Source organism: Lissotriton helveticus, chromosome 3_1, assembly GCF_964261635.1.
Source record: "Lissotriton helveticus chromosome 3_1, aLisHel1.1, whole genome shotgun sequence".
Classification (NCBI taxonomy): domain Eukaryota; kingdom Metazoa; phylum Chordata; class Amphibia; order Caudata; family Salamandridae; genus Lissotriton; species Lissotriton helveticus.
Genome location: NC_136061.1, coordinates 1,546,976,561 through 1,546,990,657, shown reverse-complemented (window position 1 = coordinate 1,546,990,657; position 14,097 = coordinate 1,546,976,561). Strand labels below are relative to the sequence as shown.

Genomic DNA, 14,097 nt, shown 5'->3' with positions numbered 1-14,097 from the left:
CCAAAAATAAAGCCTTAGGCTTCCTAAACATATCCCCAGATATTTATATTACAGCCTGTCGAGCTGCCCAGACGTGTGCGGCAGGTACACCTGCTCCTACCGGACAAGCCAGAAGCTTTAGTGGGGCCATAGAGGAAGGCTATACAGAGGAGGAGTCCTTACAGGTGCTACCTCATGATGAAATCTGCAAGGCAGTGGATGCCTCCATCCTCTAGGCGGTGGTGGCGGCCATGGAGCCCTTAAAGCGCCACCTTATAGAGACTCATGGTCAGACCCTCATTCTAATCTGGGTCCTCCTTCCACACACAAACACATGCCTAAATGCAAAAATTACCCTAGTATGAATTTGGGTGCATTGGAGTGCCTTAAAAAGACTTTCCTTGCTCTTCCAGTTTAGGATTCGGACATGTCCGACCCATCCCCCATACGGTCTGGACGCAGAAGATGATGACTCCCACTGTGAGTCTAATGACGAAGCCTGTTCCTCCCGGCCCTGATGCCCCTCACTGGCCCTGGCTCTCAAAGAGCCTTTAAATGACACAGAGGACTCCTCCGAAATGTTGATTCACGAGGACCTTCTGAATCCTCGCTTGGCGGAGTGGTCCCCTTCCAGTAAAGTCTCTAAGTTTGTGGCAGGGCGCCTTAGAAAGCTCTTAGAAAAAGAATTCAGGGCATGCCTTAGGACGGAATGCCCCCACCCCTCCCTCTCAGGAAAGGTGGCTTCGACCCCGGAGATTGATTTGCTCATGGCCACCTTCCTGCAGAAATATATTAGGGATCCAAAGAATGGCACAGATAGATCCTGGAATTCCTGCCAGGGCAAACTTCTGAACGTCGGTGGGCCTATCAATAAATATTAGACCTGGAAGAGGAGGCCAAGACTTCGGATACCCCTCTTTCCCCCTGGATGATTTCGGGCTGGGCACAGCATGCTGTAGTTTTCCTAGGGAACACGAACTGCACTCTGTGAATGGAGAGGCGTTGGTAATTCCTCCAGAAAGTTGACGCCAAACTGGGGGATTTGGCATCCTCAGAGGCAGGCGTAATAGCACAAGGCGGGCTCTTCGGGGAGCCATTCATTAAAGTGCTGGGCGAATTTGCAGCCATGTTCACCTACTAAGACAAGGCTCAAGCATCCATTAAAAAATCTTTTATTCAAGAGTTTTTGTTGGGGGCGGCCATGGCAGAGGGCACTTGCCCAGCCACTTTAACATCCAAGGCCCTCCTCGAGACTTCAAGAAGGGAGAGTTCTTCAAAACACGAAGAGGTCACTGCAGCTGTGGTTCTAGAGGCACCTTCAGAGGGCAGTTCCAGGCATTAACAGGCGAGAGTTTCCCATTCCCTCTAGCTAAAGTTGGTCAGCCCGTTAGCGCTATTCACGCACATTTGGGGGTGGATGACTTCTGATGCATGGGTTCTCCAGACTATCAAGGCTTTCATATAGAATTTTACGGGACCAGATTAAATAATGCTGGTTTTTGCAGAAGGTCAGGCCACCTCCATTGATCATGAGGTGATGGATCTGATGCAAAAAAGAGTGATTTCCCAAACCTGCCTCCAGTCCTGGGGGTTCCTCAACAACATCTCTTTGGTGAAAAAGACAGATTGGGGACATCGCCGGATGATTAACCTAAGGGATTTCAATGGGTGGCTGGTTTACCATCATTACAAGATGGAAGGTATCAATCTTCTGTGCTATCTCCTTGGTTTCGATGACTAGATGTTATGTATGGATATGAAGGAAGTGTATCTGGGGGTCCCCATGCCCCCCCCTCCCCACACTGCAGATTCCTCCAGTTCACATGGCAGGTATACGAGTTCACAACGCTCCCTTTTGGACTCTCCTCAGCTCCCTGGTGTTTCACAAAAGTTCTCAAACCAGTGGTGGAAACTCCCAGGGCTCGAGGCTTTCGCTTCATAATCTGTGTGAGCCATCTCCTTCTTTTGGACCACTGCTTGCCACTGGTGATGCAACAGTTACAGACGGCATGGGACCTACTGCAGAGTTTAGGGTTTATAGTCAACAAACAAAAATCTCTTTTGGTTCCGGCCACCCAGACGACCTTCCTCAGGTTTGTCATAGACTTGGTGGCAAAAATGTTAAGCCCCCCTCACGGAAAATAACCACGATTCGCAGAGAGTTGAGGATAACAATGGCCAGACCAACAACATCTCTACGACAAGTAGCCAGGGCACTAAGGCCTAGATGTATCAAGCCTTTTGCGATTCGTTAAGGCCGAAATTCGCAGAATTTCGGCCTTAACGAATCGCAAACGGACATTTTGCATCTTTTGGGATGTATTAGAAATTAGCAAAATAAGGAATCGCAAAAAATTGCGATTCCTTATTTTGCTTAAGCATTTAAGGAATCGCAATTTTGCGATTCCTTAAATGCCATGTATGAAATTTTTTACATTGCGAATTCAGGTTAAAGAATCGCAAATTAACACCAATTTGAGGTTTGTGTTAATTTGCGATATCCTTTCAAAAACCAAAATATGACAATTTTGAAGGTTCCATGTGACACACATACATGCCCATAGGGCATGTATGTGTGCCATATGCACACACATGTAAGTTTCAGGGGTGCAGCAGGGTGTCCATGAGACACCCCTGCACCCTTGAAATAATTCTCAAATTGCGAATAGCAAATTGCGAATTCGCAATTTGAGAATTACTTCACAATCATTCCTAAGGGCCTCCTGGCCCATAGGAATGCATGGGAAATTATTCCTTATTTGCGAATTCGCAAATAAAGATTAATAAGGAATCGCTAAAAAAAAGCGATTTTTTACATACATTCCGTTTTGCGAATCTTAAATAGCGATTCGCTAAAAATCGCTATTTAAGATTCGCAAAATGGAATCTTGATACATCTAGGCCTAAGTCTTTTGCCATCCTCTATACAAGGGATCTTGCCTGGCCCTCTCCATTACAGAGCCATCTAGCACATCTAGACTTTTAACCTCCGAAGGGGCCTCCAGTACTCAGAACAAGTCCTGCTTCCGGAAGAGGTGAAGGTGAAAATGAGATGGCCGCTGGACCACATGGAGGCGTGGAACAGGTGTGGAACGGGCGGGCCACATTTGGTTCGGAAACAGATATAGATTTAGAATCCTACGCCAGCAAATCCAGTTGGGGAGCTCACTGCAGGGACTCCTTTATAAAAGGAAAATGATCCGTAGACGAACAACAACTCTACATCAATTGCTTAGAGCCGATGGCGGGGTCATTTGCAATAAAGTGTTGGACAAAGGACAGGGTCAACTGCAGTTACCACTTCAAGATGTACAATGTGTCACGGAACGCTACATAAAACCATCTCGGGAATACCAAGTCCAAAGTCTTGGCAAACAAGGAGTTTTGGACATTAAGCCTATCTCACAATGTCTCAGTAACAGCAATGTATCTTCCAGTGGCATCCAATGTAATAACGGATTGGTGCTTCGGGGCATGGTCAGACATGAGTCCTGTGGCAGCTGCTCCTGGGAAGCAGCAGTGTGGTGAGGAGAGGATAAGGGGCAGAGGAGGGCTAAAAAAAAATTACTTAGCTGACAACAGGCCGGCTTGCAGGCCGCCGCTGCTTCTCCTCCGTCCACTTTCTGGCTTCTACTGTGGAACAGGAAGCACCCAGGCTCCCCATAGCCAATCACAACGCTGCAATGCAGCGTTGTGATTGGTCTGAGCGCTGTGGTTTGGCACTCAGCCAGGGAATCCGAGCCTGCGAATGGTCTCCATGACGGCTGTAATGCAGCCGGCATGGAGAACATGCAAAGTGCGCATGAATGTTTGGCCAGCCCGAGAGGACTGGTCAAACATTCATGAGCACTTACTTAGTGCCCACCACTCCTCCCCCTGCTCTGAGAGCAAAGCAGATTTGCCTGTCCCGCCTAGACACCGCAGCAGGAAAAATAAAATGATAATAACGCAAGTTATTATCATTTTCTTTTTTCTTTTTTTCCCACTGCTAAAGGCAGTGAGCAATGCTCCTCCGCCTTAGAAGAGGAGCCGCCACTGCATGAGTCTGTGATAACTGAACCCCTTGATTTTCCAGAGGCTGAACGCCCTTAGGAGCCCTTTCTCTGAAGATCTTTTTGCTTCATGCCTAGACCATCAACTTCCCAGGTATTTCAGTAGGAAACCAGACCCTCTGACAACAGCAACGGATGCATTTCTCCATGACTGGTCTCTTGAGACAGGCTACACCTTCCCACCATTCGCCATGATTATGAGGCTCTCAGCTTAGGTCTGCAGACAGAAGGCGAACCTATTAACCTCTTTCATGCGTCGGAACGGTGGGTGTATGCGTCGGATGGCTGGGGGCCGCCTGATCGGTGCACGGGTGGAATTCGCCCGCAGAGCGAGGAAATCTTGCACACAGCGAAGCGGTTACAGGTCCAAAGAATGGTTTCCAGTTCTACTGGAACTTTCCTGGGATTCTCTAATCCTTCTACACCCGATCCGGATCTCCTTCAGAATCCCCTGGGTAATCACCACTCATTAGTCCTCTAAGGACATATGCCTTTCATGCCTGGTGGATTTAAGAAAATGCTGGAGACTCCCTGGTCTTTCACAGGAAGCTGAGACATTACTGGCAGCAGCATGGGCAGATTGAACAAACAAACGTTACAGGTCTGCATGGCTAGTTGGGTTGGTTGGTGTCTATGAAACGTTCAGGATCCCATGGGGTGCGAAGTGCTTTCTATCAAGAATTTCTTGGCATCCTTAGCATCCCAAGAATTGGCGAACCATAATATCAACTCGTATAGGTCAGTCATCTCTGCTGGTCACATTCCCATACAAGGGGCCCCGGTGGGTGAACACCCTTTGGTCTGTAAGTTGATGAGAGGGATTCATTTGGCACTCCCTCCAGAGCCTAGGTATTTCACCTTATGGGATGTTAACAAGGTTTTATACCTTTTTCTTTCTCGATAACAGAACAAATATTTGTTGCACAAGGAATTGTCGGCAACACTTGCCATGCTTCTGTGCCTTGTGTCATGTAGAAGAGTGTCTGGCGTGTGAGCTTTGGACATCTCTGGAAGGGTTTTCACTCCGCATGAGTCACCTTCCACATTTCCGGGCATACGAAGTCCAACTCCAAAATGGTGTCTTATCTTACTTTTGACAAAACTCCTAAGTTATGAGTGATCGATTGCCTCAAGGCTTATGAAAGCAGGATGGAGGAACTCCGTCCACCAGGTGAAAATCAACTATTAATACCTTTCAGAGAACCATTCAAAGTGGTCACTCCTCCAACCATAGCTAATGGGATCTGCTAGTTCATGTAAGAAGCGGGCTTGGACATCTCGCAATTTGGTACCCACTCTGTTAGAGGTACAATGGCCTCTAAGGCCTTTTCTCTAGGGGCTCACCTTGAAGACATTATCAATGCAGCAGACTGGTCTTCGGGCATTTTCAACAAGTTCCATTTTAAGCCAGTCATTAATATGGTGTCGTTGGGAGTGGACAAGCTTTGAACTTGCATACGCCTCGCCTCTGGTCCTGACATAGAATGGAAAGTTTCCTGGTAGAATAATGGAAAATGGTGTAGAGGAGCCTGTCGCAGTCAAGAAAGAGGTATTCATGGGACTCCTACCTTTGTGGACAATCTGGACTATTGATTGGTTGATCTTTGTTAACCTTTTCTTAGTGCATCATGGGAAAGCTAGTTTTTTTTTTAGTTTTTTTCTGAAGACTGCTGGAAAGGTAATAAAGAAAGTAGAGCATAATCCTCACCTCAGTGTCCTTAATGGCATTGTAATTTTCCTTCATTGTCTACTGGGAAATTTTTCATTCTATCTTCATAATATCACAAACACATATCAGAGGCATTTCCTGATTTCGTTTTCGTTTAGGGATTGTTCACCATATGGCTGCATTCCTGAGAACGGCACTGGTGTATGGACAGGCTGCGTTGTGTATGTGATGGAAAGTCAACCCAGTTGACGTTGCACGTGGCACATTTTATATCAAACAAAGGAAACCCTTTTTAAAACCAAATATATTTAAAACTGCTCTTTAATAATTATTATGGAACTGCTTTCCGTCCGTGTGCATATTAAATTACATCCTACTGTGCAATGCAGTCCAGTTTGTTACCTAAGCTAATATCTGTGAAAGGAAACTTGTAACCCATCTGGAATCCTGCCCTATGGTGATGTGACATTACCTAATTGTTGTGTACTCTTACTATTGCATTTGAACTTGTTTACCTGTTTTTTTAAATTATGTTTTATTACTGTGGTTATTTTATGACTTGCTGTTTATATAAACTGAATAAAGATTTTAAAGAAAATGCCGGTCCCCAAAAACGAGTGCCGGTGAGCTCCACTGGCAACCACCGGCTCAAATTAAGCACTGGAGATATGGGAGACTCGGGATCTTCTACACACATTCTGAGGGGGGTTTGGGACATGGGGTGTGGTTCGCCAACGTGTTAGGCCACCGACCATCACAGACCTTTAAAGAACAGCACGGAGTGCAATCTCCATACATTAAAGGGTCGCAGATCCAAGGCAACAAGTCCACTAGGAATACGGGGCACTGTCCAGCAGAAACAGGTACTCGGGGATGGCTGACCCCAAGAGTACAGACCCATACACTGCCGGGCCTCTTTTCCAACGCTACAACCCTATAACCACCTCACGCCCCTTCCCCCAGGGTGCAGACTGGCTGAGTTTTCATAGGCAGACCCTCAGAAGAGGGACTCTCACTGTGGAGAATACTTTTTTTTATTGCCTATGACAGATCAGACAAGTCGCCAGGAAAACAATATCAGTTCCCAGTGGGTTTTTACCAGTTTGGTTTGATGAAAAGATTATGTTGCCATGGAGACGGGAGGCTGAGGTATGGAAATGGATTGGAGACAGCGCTTCTGATAAGCTGCAATTTGCAAAGCGTAACTCCCCTCCTCCCCCCACCCCTCCACACCATCCATCCCTCCTACCCTCCCTCACACTGGAACAACAAATTGATACATTTCTGCGTCCTCACCCCCTCCCCAGGCTTTTTAACTATTAATGTCCACCGACACCAGGTTTTCTGGCCGACGCAATTTCTGTTCCAAAACCAGTGGGCACCAGGTCAGCAAAAGGGTGCGAAGGCCATGGGATGGATGGGTGGGCGGGGAGGGGGGGGGCTTCAGGTTCTCGACTGAAAAAGGTGCTTCCTAAAATGATAGCAGGTCTCGGGGCGAGTCAGTCACGTAAGGTTCACACGAGCCGGTACCTATGACATGAGGACACAGATGGAAGGTACTAAGGGCCATATGTATCAGCATTCCGTTTTGCGATTCCTAAAAGCGATTTTTAAGGAATCACTATTTAGAAATCGCAAAATGGTACGTATGTAGAAATGCGTTTCTTTTTAGCGATTTCTTAAAATTCCTTACTTGCGATAAGCAAATTGCTAATCGCAATTAAGGAATAATTTCCCATTCATTCCTATGGGCCAGGAGGCCCATAGGAATGAAGGGGAAATGTGCGATTCACAATTAGCTAATCGCAAATTTAGAATATTTTCAAGGATGCAGGGGTGTCCAAAGGACACCCTGTTGCACCCCTGAAATCTGCATGGGTGCACATGTGGCGCACATACATGCCCTAAGGGCATGTCTGTGCGTCACATGGCACTTTGAAAATTGAAAAAATATGCATTTTGAAAGGAATTCGCAACTTACCACCAACTAGAAGTTGGTGGTAATTTGCGATTCCTTACGGCCAATTTGCTATTTATTTTGGTTTCTTACATTGCATTTAAGGAATCACAAAATTTGCGATTCCTTAAATGCAATCGCAAGATAAGGAATCGCAAATTTTGCGATTCTTTATTTTTAAAGCAGATTTCCTTCATACATACCATTAGTCCAAATTGCAGTCGCAAACGCCGAAATTCTGCGAATTTCGGCGTTTGCGAACTCAATTTGGCTTGATACATATGGGGAAGGGGTAGTCCCGTGGACAGGACAGCGCCTTATAGAGGGCTGGGGAAGTGTCAGTTGAGTGGGCAGTGCCTGTACAGGGCTGGGGAGAGTCATTCACGGGGCACAGTGCCTCGATGCGGCTGTTGGAGCGCCATTCACAGACAGGGCTAGGAAGAGAGCTCGTGGAATGCTTGGAGAGGATAGTGACCGCGTAGCGCCTCGAAAGGGTAGGAAGGAGTCAGTCACGAGGCGCATTTGGACAGTATAGTGTCTCGTTAGGGGGCTCGGGCAGTCAGGACAGCATCTTGGCGCGCATTGAGGCAACAGGGAGGTGCGAAGAGCACAAGAAGCAAACAGAGGAGGAAAAAACAAGTTTTTTGGGGGGATACAAAGAATGAATTAAAAGAGAAAAGAAGACAAACCACAAGAAAGAAAATATAACAGTGAAGAAGAGGAAGGTAAGGAGGAAGAAAACAGTAAACATGACAGAATAGAAGAGAAAAAGGAAAGGACAGAGTGAAGTGATAAGTATTAAGGGAAAATAGTAGCGAAGGAAAGGAGACGGGCAAGAAAGAAGGAAGGGGAGAAATTCAAGGAATGTAGGAAAAGAGGCAGAAATAAGGAATCAAGGAAAGCGGGAATGTAGAGATCACGGGAGGGTGGTTGAGGGAAGTGAGTGTAACGTCTGAGATTTGTTAGGGAAGGAACTCATGAGTAAAATTAAAGCAAGAAGGAAGGCATGAGGAAAGGTAAGAGTAGGAAACGGGTTTGATAAAGAATGGATGAGGAAGGGCACAGCAAGAAAAGAAGGGGATGTAAGAATGGGAGAGAGAAGAGGAATTGAGCAAATGGGGGTGACAAGCTTGAAGAGAGACGTGTAAGAGTGAGGGGGGCGGAAGGGCGGGAATAATGGACAGAAGGAAGACAATGAGACAAGGCTGGCGAGGAGGGAATGGGAGTAACAATGAAGATGAGGGAGCATTGGGAAGAGTGATGGAAGACACTGAATAGGAAAGAAAACTAGGAAGGAGTATAGAAATGAAGTTTAAATAGGGAAAGAAGTTTGGACGCAGGCGTACTTAAGAACAGTGCAGCAGTTGCAGTTGCACCAGAACCCAGGGGTATGAATGGTAAGTTGCACTATAACTACAGCTTTTTTCACACAAAAACCCAAACAAATGCCCTTCTTTCCTGCTTGCATGCCTTGCTAAGCCACTGGTTGTATAGTCGGATGGAAGGCAGGGGGTGGGAGAGAGAAGCATGTAAGTAGACAGGTGGGGATGGGGAGGGAAGGATGTAAGTAGGCAGGTGGGGATGGGGAGGGAAGGATGTAAGTAGGCAGGTGGGGATGGGGAGGGAAGGATGTAAGTAGGCAGGTGGGGATGGGGAGGGAAGGATGTAAGTAGGCAGGTGGGGATGGGGAGGGAAGGATGTAAGTAGGCAGGAGGGGATGGGGATGGGGAGGGAAGGTTGGGGCAGTACGACAGAAAGTCTCCGGGGCGCGTTGAACCAAGGCACACTTTCGCTATCTGTCCATAGGTATCCATGACCTTGAGCCGACACCAGTCGCGGAGCGCGCGAGCCTGCAATCTGCGACGAATAAGTGGGCCTCCCGCCGCGCCCTGCGCATCCCGCGCGCCGCGGGGCAGTGCAGCGCGAGAGGCCACTGGAGCTAATGACAGCGCATGGGACGGTCGCCGCCTAGCATTCAGCGCGAGGCCCTTTGATAGCCACAAACAAGTGAGGCAAGGACACCACTGGGACTGTTACTCCGAGTCTCTGCGCGAGGCACCTTCAGATTCAGGGGAAACTCACTCTAAGGTCGAGGCCCAGCCCTGTCATATTCAGAACTGTGGGCCAGGGACAGCCATTCTCTAGTACTCACTGCAAAGAATCTTCAGATTCAGGGCAGGGAACCAGGGACAGCCATTCTCTAGTACTCACTGCAAAGAATCTTCAGATTCAGGGCAGGGAACCAGGGACAGCCATTCTCTAGTACTCATTGCAAAGAATCTTCAGATTCAGGGCAGGGAACCAGGGACAGCCATTCTCTAGTACTCACTGCAAAGAATCTTCAGATTCAGGGCAGGGAACCAGGGACAGCCATTCTCTAGTACTCATTGCAAAGAATCTTCAGATTCAGGGCAGGGAACAAGGGACAGCCATTCTCTAGTACTCATTGCAAATGATCTTCAGATTCAGGGCAGTGAACCAGGGACAGCCATTCTCTAGTACTCACTGCAAAGAATCTTCAGATTCAGGGCAGTGAACAAGGGACAGCCATTCTCTAGTACTCATTGCAAAGAATCTTCAGATTCAGGGCAGTGAACAAGGGACAGCCATTCTCTAGTACTCATTGCAAATGATCTTCAGATTCAGGGCAGTGAACCAGGGACAGCCATTCTCTAGTACTCACTGCAAAGAATCTTCAGATTCAGGGCAGTGAACCAGGGACAGCCATTCTCTAGTACTCATTGCAAAGAATCTTCAGATTCAGGGCAGTGAACCAGGGACAGCCATTCTCTAGTACTCATTGCAAAGAATCTTCAGATTCAGGGCAGTGAACCAGGGACAGCCATTCTCTAGTACTCATTGCAAAGAATCTTCAGATTCAGGGCAGTGAACCAGGGACAGCCATTCTCTAGTACTCATTCCAAAGAATCTTCAGATTCAGGGCAGGGAACCAGGGACAGCCATTCTCTAGTACTCATTGCAAAGAATCTTCAGATTCAGGGCAGTGAACCAGGGACAGCCATTCTCTAGTACTCATTGCAAAGAATCTTCAGATTCAGGGCAGTGAACCAGGGACAGCCATTCTCTAGTACTCATTGCAAAGAATCTTCAGATTCAGGGCAGTGAACCAGGGACAGCCATTCTCTAGTACTCATTGCAAAGAATCTTCAGATTCAGGGCAGTGAACCAGGGACAGCCATTCTCTAGTACTCATTCCAAAGAATCTTCAGATTCAGGGCAGGGAACCAGGGACAGCCATTCTCTAGTACTCACTGCAAAGAATCTTCAGATTCAGGGCAGGGAACCAGGGACAGCCATTCTCTAGTACTCATTGCAAAGAATCTTCAGATTCAGGGCAGGGAACCAGGGACAGCCATTCTCTAGTACTCATTGCAAAGAATCTTCAGATTCAGGGCAGTGAACCAGGGACAGCCATTCTCTAGTACTCATTCCAAAGAATCTTCAGATTCAGGGCAGTGAACCAGGGACAGCCATTCTCTAGTACTCATTGCAAAGAATCTTCAGATTCAGGGCAGGGAACTAGGGACAGCCATTCTCTAGTACTCACTGCAAAGAATCTTCAGATTCAGGGCAGTGAACAAGGGACAGCCATTCTCTAGTACTCATTGCAAAGAATCTACAGATTCAGGGCAGTGAACCAGGGACAGCCATTCTCTAGTACTCATTGCAAAGAATCTTCAGATTCAGGGCAGGGAGCCAGGGACAGCCATTCTCTAGTACTCATTGCAAAGAATCTTCAGATTCAGGGCAGGGAGCCAGGGACAGCCATTCCCTAGTACTCATTGCAAAAAATCTTCAGATTCAGGGCAGTGAACAAGGGACAGCCATTCTCTAGTACTCATTGCAAAGAATCTTCAGATTCAGGGCAGTGAACAAGGGACAGCCATTCTCTAGTACTCATTGCAAAGAATCTTCAGATTCAGGGCAGTGAACAAGGGACATCCATTCTCTAGTGCTCATTGCAAAGAATCTTCAGATTCAGGGCAGTGAACAAGGGACAGCCATTCTCTAGTACTCATTGCAAAGAATCTTCAGATTCAGGGCAGTGAACCAGGGACAGCCATTCTCTAGTACTCATTCCAAAGAATCTTCAGATTCATAGCAGTGAACAAGGGACAGCCATTCTCTAGTACTCATTCCAAAGAATCTTCAGATTCAGGGCAGTGAACAAGGGACAGCCATTCTCTAGTACTCATTGCAAAGAATCTTCAGATTCAGGGCAGTGAACCAGGGACAGCCATTCTCTAGTGCTCATTGCAAAGAATCTTCAGATTCAGGGCAGTGAACCAGGGACAGCCATTCTCTAGTACTCATTGCAAAGAATCTTCAGATTCAGGGCAGTGAGCCAGGGACAGCCATTCTCTAGTACTCATTGCAAAGAATCTTCAGATTCAGAACAGTGAGCTAGGGACAGCCATTCTCTAGTACTCATTGCAAAGAATCTTCAGATTCAGGGCAGTGAACCAGGGACAGCCATTCTCTAGTACTCATTGCAAAGAATCTTCAGATTCAGGGCAGGGAACTAGGGACAGCCATTCTCTAGTACTCATTGCAAAGAATCTTCAGATTCAGGGCAGTGAGCCAGGGACAGCCATTCTCTAGTACTCATTGCAAAGAATCTTCAGATTCAGGGCAGTGAACAAGGGACAGCCATTCTCTAGTACTCATTGCAAAGAATCTTCAGATTCAGGGCAGTGAACAAGGGACAGCCATTCTCTAGTACTCATTGCAAAGAATCTTCAGATTCAGGGCAGTGAACCAGGGACAGCCATTCTCTAGTGCTCATTGCAAAGAATCTTCAGATTCAGGGCAGTGAACCAGGGACAGCCATTCTCTAGTATTCATTGCAAAGAATCTTCAGATTCAGGGCAGTGAACCAGGGACAGCCATTCTCTAGTACTCATTGCAAATAATCTTCAGATTCAGAACAGTGAGCTAGGGACAGCCATTCTCTAGTACTCATTGCAAAGAATCTTCAGATTCAGGGCAGTGAACAAGGGACAGCCATTCTCTAGTACTCATTGCAAAGAATCTACAGATTCAGGGCAGTGAACCAGGGACAGCCATTCTCTAGTACTCATTCCAAAGAATCTTCAGATTCAGAGCAGTGAACAAGGGACAGCCATTCTCTAGTACTCATTCCAAAGAATCTTCAGATTCAGGGCAGTGAGCCAGGGACAGGCATTCTCTAGTACTCATTGCAAAGAATCTTCAGATTCAGGGCAGTGAACAAGGGACAGCCATTCTCTAGTACTCATTGCAAAGAATCTTCAGATTCAGGGCAGTGAACAAGGGACAGCCATTCTCTAGTACTCATTGCAAAGAATCTTCAGATTCAGGGCAGTGAACCAGGGACAGCCATTCTCTAGTGCTCATTGCAAAGAATCTTCAGATTCAGGGCAGTGAACCAGGGACAGCCATTCTCTAGTACTCATTGCAAAGAATCTTCAGATTCAGGGCAGTGAACCAGGGACAGCCATTCTCTAGTACTCATTGCAAATAATCTTCAGATTCAGAACAGTGAGCTAGGGACAGCCATTCTCTAGTACTCATTGCAAAGAATCTTCAGATTCAGGCAGTGAACAAGGGACAGCCATTCTCTAGTACTCATTCCAAAGAATCTTCAGATTCAGGGCAGTGAACAAGGGACAGCCATTCTCTAGTACTCATTGCAAAGAATCTTCAGATTCAGAACAGTGAGCCAGGGACAGCCATTCTCTAGTACTCATTGCAAAGAATCTTCAGATTCAGGGTAGTGAACCAGGGACAGCCATTCTCTAGTACTCATTGCAAATAATCTTCAGATTGAGGGCAGTGAACCAGGGACAGCCATTCTCTAGTACTCATTCCAAAGAATCTTCAGATTCAGGGCAGTGAACCAGGGACAGCCATTCTCTAGTACTCATTGCAAATAATCTTCAGATTCAGGGCAGTGAACAAGGGACAGCCATTCTCTAGTACTCATTGCAAATAATCTTCAGATTCAGGGCAGTGAACCAGGGACAGCCATTCTCTAGTACTCACTGCTAAGAATCTTCAGATTCAGGGCAGTGAACAAGTGACAGCCATTCTCTAGTACTCATTGCAAAGAATCTTCAGATTCAGGGCAGTGAACAAGGGACAGCCATTCTCTAGTACTCATTGCAAAGAATCTTTAGATTCAGGGCAGTGAACCAGGGACAGCCATTCTCTAGTACTCACTGCAAAGAATCTTCAGATTCAGGGCAGTGAACAAGGGACAGCCATTCTCTAGTACTCACTGCAAAGAATCTTCAGATTCAGGGCAGTGAACCAGGGACAGCCATTCTCTAGTACTCATTGCAAATAATCTTCAGATTCAGGGCAGTGAACAAGGGACAGCCATTCTCTAGTACTCATTCCAAATAATCTTCAGATTCAGGGCAGTGAACCAGGGACAG

General features: G+C 46.7%; 1 protein-coding gene across 4 annotated transcripts in view; it reads right to left on the bottom strand.

Moving 5' to 3' along the window:
• DSCAML1 (DS cell adhesion molecule like 1) overlaps window positions 1–14,097 on the bottom strand; it is a 516,476-nt gene that overhangs the window by 102,428 nt on the left and 399,951 nt on the right. The window lies entirely within an intron of this gene.